Source organism: Tursiops truncatus, chromosome 5, assembly GCF_011762595.2.
Source record: "Tursiops truncatus isolate mTurTru1 chromosome 5, mTurTru1.mat.Y, whole genome shotgun sequence".
In the NCBI taxonomy this organism is placed as follows: Eukaryota; Metazoa; Chordata; class Mammalia; order Artiodactyla; family Delphinidae; genus Tursiops; species Tursiops truncatus.
In genome coordinates this window covers 53,417,142-53,432,997 of record NC_047038.1, presented here as the reverse complement: position 1 = coordinate 53,432,997, position 15,856 = coordinate 53,417,142, and positions in this window count along the sequence as shown.

Genomic DNA, 15,856 nt, shown 5'->3' with positions numbered 1-15,856 from the left:
AATTGTCGGCTGAGGAATATCAAAACCAAATAATGTATTCTCCCTTCATCCCCCCAAATACAAGGATATAAAAATCTGGAATTATGCTACCTAGGCACACATGAGGTAGTTAAAACCTGAATATAAGTTGATTTGATTTTTTCCTATTTTCTTGCTTAAAAATCCTGACCCTAAATGTGGTTATGCTGGACCTCTGGACAACCAATAGTTGCTTTAAGTCTTTATTTATGACTTCTTTTCATATTTTTAAAATGATCCTTTCAGGGCTTCTCTGGTGGCGCAGTGGTTGAGAGTCCGCCTGCTGATGCAGGGGACACGGGTTCGTGCCCCGGTCCGGGAAGACCCCACATGCCGTGGAGCGGCTAGGCCCGTGAGCCAAGGCAGCTAAGCCTGCGTGTCCAGAGCCTGCGTGTCCGGAGCCTGTGCTCCGCAACGGGAGAGGCCACAACAGTGAGAGGTCCGCGTACCGCAAATAATAATAATAATAATCCTTTCATAAGCTTATTTTCTTACAGCCAAGCAGTACCTTGTCCCTGTTCTTTCACAGATATTAAAATAATTATTTTAATATTGTAATTTCTTTGTCCTGAGCAAGAAATACTAGCCTCCTGTTATATAGCCTGGTTCTTACAAAAATCCATCCAATTCACAGTCTGTCCTGTCTTTAAAGCAACTAAACAAATGTACACAACTGATTTACCCTGAATCATGCCCAGGTCCACAGTATTCACTTCCTAGTTACACAATCCCCAACAAGCCGCCAGAAATCTTTATATTCAGGGATAGTTAGGAAAGCTGAGAATGGGCTAGAACACCCCACGTGCAGAGATTGGAAAGGGACTTCAGGAACCTTATTCTAGACATAGGCCAAGTAAGCATTTGCTTAAACTGACAAGCCTTGAGAGAAAGCATCTTCTCCTGATTATACTAAAGATATAAACAAATTACAATTTAAAATGTTGGTATAAAAATAAGATGTTAGTATAAAAATTAAAGTTCAGATTGATCATAAATTTCATAATTTCTTAAAGTCACGCCATCACATAATGCCCTATTACAATGTTTATTAGATTGTACAACAAAAGACGTACACATGTAACAAATACCAGCTCAAAATCTATATGCAGATTACTAAACCAACCTCATGCCTCAAGCTGAAAATGATTGCCTTAAATATCTACAGCTAAACTATCTGTCAGTTTCCCTAGAGAAAAGCCTCTAATTCATATACAGGAAAGAAGAAAAATCTTTATGTTTTTTTAAAGACACAATCTAAAAAAATTTAAAAATCAACCAATTAGAATATTTAATATAAAAAATCAAACTGAATTAGTCAAAATAATATATGTGTGTGTTTGCATGTTTGTAGATCACTGAGTAAAAGTGTGGAATTTATTTTATTTTAAGATGGATTGTGATATAACTATTGTTCTAAAGGCATTGTATTTATATATTAACCTTGCCGAGGCAATCTGGGCTTTTACATCCATTATGTCACTTTAATGGTTTATTCTACCACAAAAAGAATCCCAGAGAGTTGAAAGAACTTCCTCCAAAAGACAGCTAATTAATTATAGATGATGGACCAAAAACCTGCTTCTGCTTCATGTCCCCATGGCCCAAAAGATTTGTGGGAATTAGTCCAAATGTTAGAGTAGCTATAGCAAGATGAATAACACATCTATTTATCATCAAAGGAGAAAACTGAGAGAAGCAGTCTCTAATGATTTATAAGCATGTGTTTGGTAGTCACTGGGATAAACCCCACTCATAACCCAGAGTTTCCCTTACTTTCAATCATTTGTTAGAATCTTAGAACCTTCAATACTTCATAAATAATTAAGAAAGTTAGGAGTTATAAACATTCAAGTGAAAGAGGAGTATTTTGAGTGAAATCCTAGTATTGCATAAAATTGCCATTTCTGGATTAAAGAACAAAGATAAAAATCCTCGTTAATTTCTCTTGATTTATCCATACCTGAGAAACTGCAGAGTCATTCAAGTTGAAATCTAGAGATCATCATAGAGGAAAAAAGACATTTTTATTTACTCACAATATCAAAACATAACCAGAAAAAAAATCCCACTTAATGACCTCAGAATAGAAACCCAAATCTTCCAATCAAAAGGTTTTGCCAGGGCTTCCCTGGTGGTGCAGTGGTTGAGAGTCCGCCTGCTGATGCAGGGGACACGGGTTCGTGCCCCGGTCTGTGAAGGTCCCACATGCCGCGGAGCGGCTGGGCCCGCGAGCCATGGCCGTTGAGCCTGCGCGTCCGGAGCCTGTGCTCCGCAATGGGAGAGGAGAGGCCGCGGCAGTGAGAGCCCGCGTACCGCTTAAAAAAAAAAAAGGCTTTGCCATTTAAACACAATCAATTTTCTTATATCATTCACCAAACCCACCATATACTTTCACGGCTCTGTCATGCTTGGCCATCTTTCTATACTCTCCCACACACATCCCGTCCTGCACCCACTCCTTCAGCCCCCTCCCTCTCCTCTACCTGAAATTTTCCCATTTGGATAGCTGCGATACAATTTCGTGATCATTCCACTCCAGCCAAGCTCTTTCTCCAGCATGCTTATGCATCTCTACCCTCACAATCTTATGGTATAAAATTCATACTACTGTACCTACGGTATATGCTGCCATCTTCTTCTCAAGATCTGCAGATACACATTGGTCATAAAACCTCACCATAGCACCACCATCTTCATGCCAGCAATAGCACTCATGAGACACAATGGGCTTTTAATTCACAAGCATATTTACTGAGCTTTCGAGAAGAATACAGGACAAGCAGTTCAGCACTTTTTATCTCCTTGGGAGATTCAGCAGCTACACATACACAGCTTCTTACCTCACCCTACTAAACCCAGCTCACCCAAAGGAAGTGAGTGCTTGTAAGGGATGAATCCCAGTGTGTAGGATTCACCTTGACCTAGAGAGGTCAGTGCCTTGGTTTCCCACCTGTCTTTTTTGTTATTCCCATTACAACTCAAAGCTACCCCGGGCCAAATCCAGTACCATATCAAGTAAACAAAAATGACAATTAGCCTCTAGAATACATCATTCCTCATTCATCTTAACTCTATCATGTCCATGGAAATACTGTTGTGACAGGTAATCTGAGATCATCTTCATAGAGAAGTCTAGGATTGTGCCAGGCCCAAGCCAGGTGATAACCGTTTACTCACACCAGAGGAAAGCAATTTCTTCTTCCTCTTACATTTTCCATAATGTTCATTTATGGTAGCTAATCATATACTGATTTCTGTTATCATTATTATTATCACCCACATCGTTTGTATCTTTGGTTCCATTATGGTCAGAAAATATTAATAATACTTGAAATTGCTGTTTATTGTCTCAATATATCTTTCTGAACTTAGAAAGTCTGTCGTATTTTTCTCTACATCCCATAGTTGCCGTGTAGTTCTAACAATGCAACTCCTATGTGTGCTGGTCAATTTTTTCATATAGTCTGGCACTATTTCAGTTATCTTTCAAGATTTTTATTTCCTTCAACTTTGTTCTAACAGTGGTAGAGGCGTCTTCGAACCATAAAACCTCAGGTTTTGTTTCCCATGTAGCCAGTCACCTTGCTTGACTATCACAATAGTGTGAGCATGTTTTATTGTCTGAGTCATCATTGGCTTTGAGATACTAGAGAATGACCCCCTTTACCTTTATGTGACCAGATCAGAAAGGGTTAATATTTATTTATAAACATAAAACAGGCAAATGACAAACAAAATAGCCAGAAAGTTAAAACCACAAGAAACAAGCTCAGCTTCTCCAAGAAATAAGCACAGGGCTTCCGGGAAGATGGCGGAAGAGTAAGACGCGGAGATCACCTTTCTCCCCACAGATACACCAGAAATACATCTACACGTGGAACAACTCCTACAGAACACCTACTGAACGCTGGCAGAAGACCTCAGACCTCCCAAAAGTCAAGAAAACCCCCCACGTACCTGGGTAGGGCAAAAGAAAAAAGAATAAACAGAGATAAAAGGATAGGGACGGGACCTGCACCAGTGGGAGGGAGCTGTGAAGGAAGAAATGTTTCCACACACTAGGAAGCCCCTTCGCGGGGGGAGACTGCGGGTGGCGGAGGCGGAAAGCTTCGGGGCCGCGGAGGAGAGCACAGCAACAGGGGTGCGGAGGGCAAAGCGGGGAGATTCCTGCACAGAGGATCAGGGCCAACTGGCACTTACCAGCCCGAGAGGCTTGTCAGCTCACCCGCCGGGGCGGGCGGGGCTGGGAGCTGAGGCTCGGGCTTCGGTCGGAGCTCCGGGAGAGGACTGGGGTTGGCGGCGTGAACACAGCCTGCAGGGGATTAGCGCACCACAGCTAGCCGGGAGGGAGTCCGGGGAAAAGTCTAGACCTGCCGAAGAGGCAAGAGACTTTTTCTTCCCTCTTTGTTTCCTGGTGCGCGAGGAGAGAGGATTAAGAGCGCTGCTTAAAGGACCTCCAGAGGCGGGCGTGAGCCGCGGCTAAAAACGCGGACCACAGAGAAGAGCATGAGACGTTAAGGCTGCTGCTGCCGCCACCAAGAAGCCTGTGTGCGAGCACAGGTCACTCTCCACACCCCCCTTCCGGGGAGCCTGTGCAGCCCGCCACTGCCAGGGTCCCGGGAACCAGGGACAACTACCTTGGGAGAACGCATGGCGCGCCTCAGGGTACTGCAACGTCACGCCGGCCTCTGCCGCCGCAGGCCCGCCCCGCACTCCGTGCCCCACCCTCCCCCCCTCCACCCGGCCTGAGTGAGCCGGAGGCCCTGAATCAGCGGCTCCTTTAACCCCCTCCTTTCTGAGGGAAGACCAGGCGCACTCCGGAGACCTACACGCAGAGGCGGGGCCAAATCCAAAGCTGAGCCCCTGGTAGCTGTGAGAACAAAGAAGAGAAAGGGAAAGCTCTCAAAGCAGCCTCAGAAGCAGCAGATTAAAGCTCCACAATCAACTTGATGTACCCTACATGTGTGGAATACATGAATAGACAACCAATCATCCCAAATTGAGGAGGTGGACTTTGAGAGCAAGATTTATGATTTTTTCCCCTTCTCTTTTTGTGAGTGTGTATGTGTATGCTTCTGTGCGAGATTTTGTCTGTATAGCTTTGCTTCCACCATTTGTCCAAGGGTTCTATCTGTCCGGTTTTTTTTTTTTTTTAATTGTTTCTTCTTTTTATCTCTTAATAACTATTTTTTTATTTTATTAACTTTATTATATTTTATCTTACTTTATTTTATTTTACTTTATCTTCTTTCTTTCCTTTTTCCTTCCTTCCCTCCTTCCTTCCTTCCTTTTTTCCTCCCTCCCTCCCTCCCTCCCTTCTTTCTTTCTTTCTTTATTTCTTTCTACTTCTACTAATTCTTTCCTTCTACTTTTTCTCCCTTTTATCTGAGCCGTGTGGATGAAAGGCTTTTGGTGCTCCAGCCAGGAGTCAGTGCTGTGGCTCTGAGGGGGGAGAGACAACTTCAGGACGCTAGTCCACAAAAGACCTCCCAGCTCCACGTAATATCAAACGGCGAAAATCTTCCAGAGATCTCCATCTCAACACCAGCACCCAGCTTCACTCAACGACCAGCAAGCTACAGTGCTGGACATCCTATGCCAAACAACTAGGAAGACAGGAACACAACCCCACCCATTAGCAGAGAGGCTGCCTAAAATCATAATAAATCCACAGGCACCCCAAAACACACCACCAGACATGGACCTGCCCACCAGAAAGACAAGATCCAGCCTCATCCACCAGAACACAGGCACTAGTCCCCTCCCCTAGGAAGCCTACACAACCCACTGAACCAACCTTAGCCACTGGGGACAGACACCAAAAACAATGGGAACTACGAACCTGCAGGCTGCAAAAATGAGACCCCAAACATAGTAAGATAAGCAAGATGAGAAGACAGAAAAACACACAGCAGATGAAGGAGCAAAATAAAAACCCACCAGACCTAAAATATGAAGAGGAAATAGGCAGTCTACCTGAAAAAGAATTCAGAATAATGATAGTAAAGATGATCCAAAATCTTGGAAATAGAATAGACAAAATGCAAGAAACATTTAACAAGGACCTAGAAGAACTAAAGATGAAACAAACAACGATGAACAGCACAATAAATGAAATTAAAAATACTCTAGATGGGATCAATAGTGGAATAACTGAGGCAGAAGAACGGATAAGTCACCTGGAAGATAAAATAGTGGAAATAACTACTGCAGAGCAGAATAAAGAAAAAAGAATGAAAAGAACTGAGGACAGTCTCAGAGACCTCTGGGACAACATTAAATGCACCAACATTTGAATTCTAGGGGTTCCAGAAGAAGAAGTGAAAAAGAAAGGGACTGAGAAAATATTTGAAGAGATTATAGTTGAAAACTTCCCTAATATGGGAAAGGAAATAGTTAATCAAGTCCAGGAAGCACAGAGAGTCCCATACAGGATAAATACAAGGAGACATACGCCAAGACACATATTAATCAAACTGTCAAAAATTAAATACAAAGAAAGCATATTAAAAGCAGCAAGGGAAAAAACAAAAAATAACACACAAGGGAATCCCCATAAGGTTAACAGGTGATCTTTCAGCAGAAACTCTGCAAGCTAGAAGGGACTGGCAGGACATATTTAAAGTGATGAAGGAGAAAAACATGCAACCAAGATTACTCTACCCAGCAAGAATCTCATTCAGATTTGATGGAGAAATTAAAATCTTTAGAGACAAGCAAAAGCTGAGACAGTTCAGCACCACCAAACCAGCTCTACAACAACTGCTAAAGGAACTTCTCCAGGCAAGAAACACAAGAGAAGGAAAGGACCTACAATAACGAACTCAAAACAATTAAGAAAATGGGAATAGGAACACACATATCGATAATTACCTTAAATGTAAATGGAATAAATGCTCCTACCAAAAGACACAGATTGGTGAATGGATACAAAAACAAGACCCATATATTTGCTGTCTACAAGAGACCCACTTCAGACCTCGAGACACATACAGACTGAAAGTAAGGGGATGGAAAAGGTATTTCATGCAAATGGAAACCAAAAGAAAGCCGGAGTAGCAATTCTCATATCAAACAAAATAGACTTTAAAATAAAGACTATTAGAAGAGAAAAAGAAGAACACTAGATAATGATCAAGGAATTGATCCAAGAAGAAGATATAGCAATTGTAAATATTTATGCACCCAACATAGGAGCACCTCAATACATAAGGCAAATACTAACAGCTATAAAAGGGGAAATTGACAGTAACACATTCATAGTAGGGGACTTTAACACCCCACTTTCACCAATGGACAGATCATCCAAAATGAAAATAAATAAGGAGACACAAGCTTTAAATGATATATTAAACAAGATGGACTTAATTGATATTTATAGGACATTCCATCCAAAAACAACAGAATACACATTTTTCTCAAGTGCTCATGGAACATTCTCCAGGATAGATCATATCTTGGGTCACAAATCAAGCCTTGGTAAATTTAAGAATATTGAAATTGTATCAAGTATCTTTTCCGACCACAACGCCATAAGACTAGATATCAATTACAGGAAAAGATCTGTTAAAAAATACAAACACATGGAGGCTAAACAATACACTACTTAATAATGAAGTGATCACTGAAGAAATCAAAGAGGAAATAAAAAAATACCTAGAAACAAATGACAATGGAGACACGACAACCCAAAATCAATGGGATGCAGCAAAAGCAGTTCTAAGACGGAAGTTTATAGCAATACAATCCTACCTTAAGAAACAGGAAACATCTCGAATAAACAACCTAACCTTTCACCTAAAGCAATTAGAGAAAGAAGAACAAAAAAACCCCAAAGTTAGCAGAAGGAAAGAAATCATAAAAATCAGATCAGAAATAAATGAAAAAGAAATGAAGGAAATGATAGCAAAGATCAAAAAAACTAAAAGCTGGTTCTTTGAGAAGATAAACAAAATTGATAAGCCATTAGCCAGACTCATCAAGAAAAAAAGGGAGAAGACTCAAATCAATAGAATTAGAAATGAAAAAGGAGAAGTAGCAACTGACACTGCAGAGATAAAAGAGATCATGAGAGATTACTACAAGCAACTCTATGCCAATAAAATGGACAACCTGAAAGAAATGGACAAATTCTTAGAAATGCACAACCTGCCAAGACTGAATCAGGAAGAATTAGAAAAAATGAACAGACCAATCACAAGCACTGAAGTTGAAACTGTGATTAAAAATTTTCCAACAAACAAAAGCCCAGGACCAGATGGCTTCACAGGCAAATTCCATCAAACATTTAGAGAAGAGCTAACACCTATCCTTCTCAAACTCTTCCAAAATATAGCAGAGGGAGGAACACTTCCAAATCATTCTACGAGGCCACCATCACCTTGATACCAAAACCAGACAAGGATGTCACAAAGAAAGAAAACTACAGGCCAATATCACTGATGAACATAGATGCAAAAATCCTCAACAAAATACTAACAAACTGAATCCAACAGCACATTAAACAGATCATACACCATGATCAAGTGGGGTTTATCCCAGGAATGCAAGGATTCTTCAGTATATGCAAATCAATCAATGTCATAAACCATATTAACAAATTGAAGGAGAAAAACCATATGATCATCTTAATAGATGCAGAGAAAGCTTTTTGACAAATTCAACACCCATTTATGATAAAAACCCTGCAGAAAGTAGGCATAGAGGGAACTTTCCTCAACATAATAAAGGCCATATATGACAAACCCACAGCCAACATCATCCTCAAGGAAAAACTGAAAGCATTTCCACTAAGATCAGGAACAAGACAAGGTTGCCCACTCTCACCATTCTTATTCAACATAGTTTTGGAGGTTTTAGCCATAGCAATCAGAGAAGAAAAGGAAATAAAAGGAATCCAAATTGGAAAAGAGGAAGTAAAGCTGTCACTGTTTGCAGATTACATGATACTATACATAGAGAATCCTAAAGATGCTACCAGAAAACTACTAGAGCTAATCAATGAATTTGGTAAAGTAACAGGATACAAAATTAATGCACAGAAATCTCTGGCATTCTTATACAGTAATGATGAAAAATCTGAAAGTGAAATCAAGAAAACTCTCCCATTTACCACTGCAACAAAAAGAATAAAATATCTAGGAATAAACCTACCTAAGGAGACAGAAGACCTGTATGCAGAAAATTATAAGACACTGATAAAAGAAATTAAAGCTGATACACATACATGGAGAGATATACCATGTTCTTGGATTGGAAGAATCAACATTGTGAAAATGACTCTACTACCCAAAGCAATCTATAGATTCAATGCAATCCCTATCAAACTACCACTGGCATTTTTCACAGAACTAGAACAAAAAATTGCACAATTTGTATGGAAACACAAAAAATCCTGAATAGCCAAAGCAATCTTGAGAACGAAAAACAGAGCTGGAGGAACCAGGCTCCCTGACTTCAGACTATACTACAAAGCTACAGTAATCAAGACAGTATGGTACTGGCACAAAAACAGAAAGATAGATCAATGGAATAGGATAGAAAGCCCAGAGATAAACCCACGCACATATGGTCACCTTATCTTTGATAAAGGAAGCAGGAATGTACAGTGGAGAAAGGACAGCCTCTTCAATAAGTGGTGCGGGAAAACTGGACAGCTACATGTAAAAGTATGAGATTAGATCACTCCCTAACACCATACACAAAAATAAACTCAAAATGGATTAAAGACCTAAATATAAGGCCAGAAACTATCAAACTCTTAGAGGAAAACATAGGCAGAACACTCTATGACATAAATCACAGAAAGATCCTGTTTGACCCACCTCCAAGAGAAATGGAAATAAAAATAAACAAATGAGATCTAATGAAACTTCAAAGCTTTTGCACAGCAAAGGAAACCATAAACAAGACGAAAAGACAACCCTCAGAATGGGAGAAAATATTTGCAAATGAAGCAACTGACAAAGGATTAATGCTCATGCAGCTCAATAACAAAAAAACAAAAACCCCAATCCAAAAATGGGCAGAAGACCTAAATAGACATTTCTCCAAAGAAGATATACAGACTGCCAACAAACACATGAAAGAATGCTCAACATCATTAATCATTAGAGAAATGCAAATCAAAACTACAATGAGATATCATCTCACACCAGTCAGAATGGCCATCATCAAAAAATCTACAAACAATAAATGCTGGAGGGTGTGGAGAAAAGGGAACCCTCTTGCACTCTTGGTGGGAATGTAAATTGATACAGCTACTGTGGAGAACAGTATGGAGGTTCCTTTAAAAACTACAAATAGAACTACCATATGACCCAGCAATCCCACTACTGGGCATATACCCTGAGAAAACCATAATTCAAAAAGTGTCATGTACCAAAATGTTCATTACAGCTCTATTTACAATAGCCCAGAGATGGAAATAACCTAAGTGTCCATCATCGGATGAATGGATAAAGAAGATGTGGCACATATATACAATGGAATATTACTCAGCCATAAAAAGAAACGAAATTGAGCTATTTGTAATGAGGTGGATAGACCTAGAGGCTGTCATACAGAGTGAAGTAAGTCAGAAAGAGAAAGACAAATACCGTATGCTAACACATATATATGGAATTTAAGAAAAAAATGTCATGAAGAACCTAGGGGTAAGACAGGAATAAAGACACAGACCTACTAGAGAATGGACTTGAAGATATGGGGAGGGGGAAGGGTAAGCTGTGACAAAGCGAGAGAGAGACATGGACATATATACACTACCAAACGTAAGGTAGATAGCTAGTGGGAAGCAGCTGCATAGCACAGGGAGATCAGCTTGGTGCTTTGTGACCGCCTGGAGGAGTGGGATAGGGAGGGTGGCAGGGAGGGAGACGCAAGAGGGAAGAGATATGGGAACATATGTATAGGTATAACTGATTCACTTTGCTATAAAGCAGAAACTAACACACCATTGTAAAGCAATTATACTCCAATAAAAATGTAAATAATAATAATAATAATTAAAGGAAAATACCTACTTTTTACGAAAATAAAGAAAAAGAAAGAAGCATAAAAATATGCTCAAGTGTTTATATTTTGTATCCCAAAGAAGGTTTTGGTGGTAAACTGGAAAAAAAAAAAAATCTCATCAGGTATAACTTATATCCCAGAAATGGAGAAAATACATATTCTGTTTTGTATGTATTATTATTTCATTCTTTCAGCAATACTCTGATATGGGAATTCTTATCTCTCCTTTAGAGAAAAGGAAATGGATAAAGAGGTTAAAAATCAGCATTCCCCTGATCAAATACTCATCCCAGACAGAGCCCAGCTCAACCACAATTACCTTTCTCTAAGTCTAGTGCTCTCTTTACTTAGGTCTATAGGCAATTATTCTGTATAAAAGAGGAATACCCATAATTCACAGGTTGAAGGTTTAACCTTAATTGAAGAAAGTATAACTTAAACTTAAGTGAGAGGGAAGTAGAGAATTCTCACCTGGTTCTTAAGCATCTTCCCATCACTGAATCAGTGCCTTGGAAGGGGACATTTCTGTTAATCAGACAGCGCACTTGGCCTCAGGTGAGAGCTATCCCATGGAACTTTGAATCATAAGATGACAATAGTTGACATCTAATCGAAAGGATGGGCATAATCAATATAACTCTAGTGTACTGCTAGCAAACAAACTTTAAATGTGTAGTCAATAAACTCTGTTTTACAACCTTGCTATAGCTCCCTAGAAAGCAATAGCTATAGTGTAACAATTCAATCTGCACAACCTGGGAGGGATATAGTTCCTTTGAAATAGAGTGTAAGGTACATTATTGCTACCAATTTCAGATTCAAAGGCCTTCATTCAAAAATCATTTCTGTACCTGTTATATACCAGGTACTGGCTAAGGAATAATATAGAGAGAGTCACAGTCCCTTCCATGAATACGCTTTCACTCTCAAGGGAAAACTGACAAATATAATATAGAGAGATAGAGGGAATGGAAGAATGTTACGTGATATACAATGGAATACATAAGAAATATATTCAGGCTTTGGGAGGTAAGGTTGTAGTAGGTTGGAAAAGCCTACTGAAACTGAGTTTTGAAGAATTGCTAAGGTTTAGTTAGATGAAGAAGGAATAGAGACTGGCAGTGTGGAAACGGAGAAAGCAAGATATTTCATATGGAGGAATCACCAAGTGAAGGGACATTGTGGCATGGATAGCATAGCATGGAATCTTTGAGGAATGTCTCAAATGGTGAAGATTATGGACTTTGTCTTGTAGCCAGTGAGTGAACACTGAAGTAAAAAGGCAGCATGAATTGATATGCATCATGCATAAAGAGAAGCAAATTTGGGTAAAAAGTGATTAATTACTCAATTTAAAATTATTTTCTCATATACTCAATTCCTCACTTCCTGGGTGACCCTCTCTCTGCCATCTGCATTCTTACCACTTCTTCATCCATTAGATGTTGTCAAAAATGTGTTGAATCTCTACTACATACCTGATATTGCTTTAAGCATCAGAAATATCAGTCGCTATTTGCAAGAAGCTTGCATACTTTAGAAGCAGCGGAAATAAAAATCAATAAGTGTAGTAAATAAGTCAGCATAATAAAGCACTGAATTGGCATGATAGCTCATGGACAGGGGAGAGAGGAACTGAGGGGAATTTACCAAGGTTTTAGGAAAGGCCACAAAAACAAGGCAGCACTTGGGTTGGGCCCTATGATAATATTTACATTTATTGAATACCTACTTTTTTCTAGATACAGATGCTTTTGGAAATGTTATGCCATTTAAACCTCACAGTAAATCTTTAAATACTGTAAGCACCTATCTCCCCACTTTTAATAGTTCAGAAAACAAGTTTTAGAAAGAAAAACAGAAGCTTGGTGAAGGTCACAGAGATGTGGGAGACAGAACTGGGATTTAGACTTATAATGTCCTCTTGAAAGAAGAGCTGATGTTCCTCAAAAAATTGGGAAAAGGAGCATTGAGGGTAGAGGTGTTCTAAATCCACCATTACAGAGTCCCCAGGGCTGCCCTGTATTTTTTGTCCCCTTTGTTTCTTTTTAATTGAAGTACTGTTGATTTACAATGTTGTGTTAATTTCAGGTGTACAGCAAAATGATTCAGTTATATATATTTTTCAGATTCTTTTCCCTTATAGATTATTACAAAATACTGAGTTCCCTGTGCTATACAGTAGGTCCTTGTTGGTTATCTATTTTATATATAGTAGTACACAAGGTGCAATGAGTCAATCGCCTGATAACACTCAGTGACAGACTTACTACCCTCTTCAAGGAAAGGTATGAGACATAACAGCATTCATTTCACTAAGCGAATTTCATCTAAATAACCCTCATCCTTATTTTCTTCCTACATATTTTAGAAATATTTTGTTTGTCTTCTAAATACTATCTGTTTTGGGAAAAAAAGACACAAAATAGGATTAAAATTTAATCTTTATAATTAAATACAAGTCTGTCAGGTGAAGGATAATTAATTTGACTGGTACTGAGGAGGTCCCCAGGGTACAGGACTTTCTGTGCTAAAACTGGGACTGTCCCAGCAAACCTGGATGATCTGGCCACCATAGTATTCATTGCTGCCTTTCTTGTGCTTAGTACACTATAGAAACTAAATGAATTTGGGATAAATTAATCTTCATCTTCATTTAAGTCATCACTAACAAGCCACTGTATTTTTTTTACATTAAATACAGCTCTATGGATATAAAAAGAGTTATGAAAGACTGGGATATACGATCTGCAAAGCATGCAAAGCCCATGTGATTCATAGGCAAAAATACCACCGCTGGAATCATCTGTCACCAGAGAGTCACCCTTATGCATGTCAACATACCCCAAAGAGCAACATAGTGACAGAATGGGCACTTAAAACACAATTCTATCCTTTTTGTCTTAGTGCCTCCACTGCAATTTACAAGTTTTACAGGTTTACATGTTTAAAATCACAAACTTGAAATTCAACACACATAATAAACAGAAGATCTGAAAAAGTCATTACGAATAATTTAATAATGAACATTGTCTCCCTTGGCCATTGGGAGATGAAGGGAAGGAAATTCTCTAGTGAACGCTGTTACAAGCATAAAATCAGAGATGCACTCACTGCAGAATTGTTTCCAGTTAGTACTAACTACAAGGCCCAGATTCAACAAAAGCAAGTCACTTTTGGAATGAGAACAATTCAACCATAAAAGTCTAAAGTGGATATGATGAAAGCACTACAAGTTTATTAAAATCTCATTGTTTTGGAGTATCTTTAACTTTCTTGGTTGGTAGGAAATAAGATTCTTTTAGAGAATAGTACTAAGGAATATGTTGTATTCATCAAAATGCCTTTAGTTTCTCCCTGTTGGCAGGGATTATGCAACATGCTGCTTATAAAAAGATGAAAACTTTAAAAAGCAAAAAAATTCTTGAACTAAAGGAGCTCACAGACTGTCTGGTACATGAAATAACAAATAGTTACAATAAAATATGAAAAGTGTGAAAATTCAGGTTTCAACAATGGAGGAAGCAATAGAGCTGACGCGGAGCTGTGGAGGGAAGCATTGAAGAGGAGGTAAGGTTTAGCCTGGACCTAGAAGGATGAGCTTTTGCTTCTGGGTTTGAAAAAAAAAAAAAGCCATGAAGACTGTAACCTCTAAACTTTTTGAATGTACAACTGGCCCTCCATATCCATGGGGTCTGCATCTGCAGATTCAACAAATCACAGATTGAAACTGTACTGTGGTGGATTGAAGCTGTACTGTGGATACATAACCCAGAGATAGGGAGGGTTGACCCTCTATGCCTTTTTAAATAAAGGACCTGAGAGTCCACAAATTTTGGTATTCATGGGGGTCCTGGAACCAATCCCCAGTGGATACCAAGGGAGGACTGAATATCAACAGAAATAATACTAAGTGTAGCAATCAATTAGCCTCATGCTTTGAAAGAAGGATCTTTTATAAAGATGACAGCTGAGTAAATACCGCGCCCAACAGTGTTTGATTCCTCTACTTCTGCTAACATATCCATGGACTGAAAAGGAAATTATTGATCTAGGTGTTGAGAAAAAGAGAAATCACAAAGAGTTGAAATGATTAGATGGCTTTCACAGAAAGAAAAATGTCATCCAGAGTGGTCTTTTAAAATATATTTCAGATCCCTCTTTAAAACTGTCTAGCTGTGACTCTTGAAATCAGGATAACTCCAAACTCTTCCCCATGGCCTCCAGAGAAGCCTATAATCTGGGCTCTGCCTACTCTCTGATCTTTTTATACACTACTCTCCTTTGCTCTGATACTCCAGGCGGAGCACCCCACTTCTCACACTCTACTAGTCTGTTCCGGTCTGAGGGCCTTTGCACTTGATATTTGCTCTTCAAGGAAAGCTCTGACTCCTTCACATCTCTTATTGCCCTTTGTCATTTCTCAAGACACGACCAATGCCATCCTGCCCAAGTTGTCTACAACATGTCTAATAAATGATTGTTACAGCTTAAATTGTGGCCTTCAAGTAAGATCCGTGTTCTTATTTGGAGATAGGGCATTTACAGTGGCAATCAAGTTAAAAAGAGGTAATTAAAGAGGGTCCTAATCCAGTATGAATTTTGTCGAAAAAGGGGAAATTTGGATGCAGAAACTGCACAAATGGGAGAACAACATGTGAAGATCAAAATTGGGGTGATGCTTCTACAAGCTAAGGGATACCAAAGATTGCCAGCAAACCATCAGAAGCTAGGGAAGAATCATGGAAAAGAGGTGGAATCAAAGCTGACAACATCTTTCTTTTAAAGATTTATTTACTGTTTTTTTTTTTATTTATTTTTG